This window comes from Condylura cristata, unplaced genomic scaffold (assembly GCF_000260355.1).
Source record: "Condylura cristata isolate star-nosed mole 26May11 unplaced genomic scaffold, ConCri1.0 scaffold00013, whole genome shotgun sequence".
NCBI lineage: Eukaryota > Metazoa > Chordata > Mammalia > Eulipotyphla > Talpidae > Condylura > Condylura cristata.
The window spans coordinates 23,998,639-24,001,851 of record NW_004567114.1 but is presented as its reverse complement, the minus strand read 5'-3'; positions in this window follow the sequence as shown (position 1 = coordinate 24,001,851).

Below are 3,213 nucleotides of genomic sequence, written 5' to 3'. Positions count from 1 at the left end.
TATTGCAGACACACACAAAAAGGCTTGGTAATGAGTTTATTTACAAGGGGAAAGGTAAAAGGAACAACCCAGGGAAAGAGAGAAATACAAGTTAACTAGAATATCATATCAGTTCTGATTTGCACTCCAATAGCATGCTGAAAACTGATCAAGAGCAAAATGACCAGCCACAAACCACCAAGTCAAGAGATCCCCGAAACCCACATGTTCGGTTTTATCCTAACCTGGTTGCTCAGCTCCACCCTCACATCCCCACTTGCTTCTTGTTGGTATAAATGGGATTTGCAGTTCCGGTATCTGGGGTGAGGTGGGGTCCATGAAACCTTTATCTGTTACAATACCATAAAGATTCCCCCAGAATTTAACTATAACCCAGGGACAAGCAGAGAAGAGAGGACCATATGTTTACTAAAATATTCCACCTCATAAACCGGGAATTAAAAATATTAAGGGCCCTCCCTGGTTGGTGCAATGAGTTAAGTCTCAGCACAATGAAGCTATCTGCAGCCACTGCAGGTGAGTTGGAGTTCATTGGTGGCCAGGAAGGTGACCTACAGGGAGCAGCAGACCTCTCCAGTCTCTCCCACTGCTCACCTCAGCAGTGTATTTAGCCCACCTCTGTTGTTCCCCACTCTGTCTCTGATGAATCCTTTCACTGCTCCCAGCCCCTGCACCTCTGTCCTATATCCCAGTTCTTGTATACATAAATAAACCCTAAAACAATAAAGATCTAAGTGGAATAAAAATATCCTGCTCTGTTACACTTCAAGTTTTTAAGATTTATTTATGAACACAGAACTACCAGAGCTGCAGGGGCAATGAGAGGATTCACCAGAGACAGAGTGGGGAGCAGAATAGGCAGTTTGATGAAGTACACTGCTAAAGGGAGCAGCGGGTGGGTCAGGAGAGGTCTGCCCTGCCATGTGGATCACCTCCCTGGCAGGAATCAAACTCGTGCTGAAGTGGCTGCAGCCAGCTTCATAGAGCTGGGCTTTAACTGTTTGCGCCACCAGAGAGGACCTACACTTAACTTTTGAACTGGGATTTATACCCTGAAATGGTATGTATTTCTAAGTGTCTCAGTACACACGCGTATAAGCACAGAGAATAGTTTTAACCTGACTGGAGGAAATTTTCAGGAGGGCCTGATCCAAGGCCCTGGTGAAGAGGATGTATGGGGGGGGGGGGAGAGGGGGGTAATCCAACAAAAAGAAGTGTGAAAACTTAAGGGCTTTGTTTCATTTTATTGGTGTTTTCTTGGGCTTTTATTGGGAGGAGGAAGATTAAGAAGAAAAACAACAACACAGATCTGTAAATAGTAATGCAAGGTAATCCATACCTGAGTGTTCAGTCTTTATCTTGTGGGAGAAATGTGATTGGGCCACCATTTCAGAAAGATTATTCAAAGGAGGTGAGTTAAAGATATTTAAAAGATTCAAAGTAGGGAGTCCATTTAAGAGGTTTTTATAAACTAAATGATAGCTAAGCTTATATAAGGCAGTGGCTGCTGACGGAAGAGAGGATAATAAATATTGAAGAGAGAATTGAAAGGGAATTAGTTACTAATAGATAAATCTGAAGAGGGAGTGAGAAACGAAAAGTTATCTCCAAAATACTGATAAGACTTGGTGCCATTAATTAGATTAGGAATAACAAGAAACAGGAGAGTGGGTTTAAAAGATAATTATTTGTTTCTGAACATGTGCACATTGTGCATGAGATGTCTGCAGGACATTCTGTGCACTCTGGTTTCTCAGATAAAACTTCACTGAGGCTGTGTTGTATGAATTATAGAATGTTACACAGCATCCCTGGCTTCTAGCTACTAGCCAGTAGCAGCCTCTGTCCCAGTTATAATAACCAAAACCTACCTCAGACATTGCCAAATATTGCCCCTGGAGTGGGAGGACAAAATTGCACCAAGTTGAGAACCAGCTGTTATACACAGCTGTCTATAGGAGTGTGATATCAAAGCAGAAGAATTTCAGGAAGAGAGTACTCTCTTCCTGCAGACAAGTTATGTGAAACATACAAGTGATATAAAGCTAAGAAGCAGGTATTGGATGCCTGCTAACAAGGGTAGCTTCTGTGTAATGGTAAGGGCAGAAGCAGGAGTGAGAGAGTATATGGAGTGAGAGAGTATGTGGTCAAGAGTAAAGGGAAGTGGTGTAGACTGCTTTCAAGAAATTTGGCTGAGAGGGAAGGGTAAAGATAGGGCATTTTCTGGACATTGTGCAGAAATAATAGGGAATTATAAATGTGTTGACAGGCTAAGATGAAAAATCCAGTTGAAAAGCTTTCCATTTATATTCAATGATTTCATCTATTCATTCATTCAATCATAAATTATTTAATATCCTCAGCTCTAGTTGTAGAGGATAAAGTGGATCTCATCATAGTTCTAATCTGCATCTCTTTTATCATTTTTAGCATTTTTAAAAAAGATTTACTTGTTTATGCATACAGAGCTGGGGTACAGGCCAGAGGAGCAGAGGCCATGAGAGGCTTCACCAGAGACAGAGCGGGGAGCAGAATAGGCAGACAAAGTCCACTGCTAAGGGGAGCATCGGGCTGGTCAGGAAAGGTCTGCGGTGCCATGTGGGTCAGCTCCCTGGCAGGGGATTGAAGGGCAAGGGATCAAACACGCACTTGAGGTGACTGCTGCTAGCTTGCAGTGCTCAACCTAACTCATTGTACCACCAGGGAGGGCCCTGAATCTCTCTTATTAGGGGTGAGTGACCCCAGACATTTTTTCACTTGTCTTTTGGCCTTCTGAATGTCCTCTTTAGTGAATTGGCTGTTCATATCTGCTGCTCATTTGTTAATAGGGTTATTTTGTTTTTGTTGCTGTTAAATTGTATGAGTTTTTAAAAATAAATCTTGGATATTAATTCCTTATCAGAGAAATGGAGATAACACATTACCTGATTTCCAACTTTACTGTGAAGCAACAGTAGTAAAAACAATATAATATTGGCCCCCAAAAAAATATGTGGATCAATAAACAGAATCAAAGGTACAGAAATAAACTTATACATATACCAGCTCCCAATCTATGATAAAATATGGGGTAAAGGCAACCTGTTTATTAATGGTGTTGGGAAAATTAGAAAGTCATACATAAAAGAAAGGAGTTAGATTACTTTCTACAACCCTACACAGAAATAAATTCCAAATGGATTAAAGATTTATATATAAGGCTCCCCCCCCCCC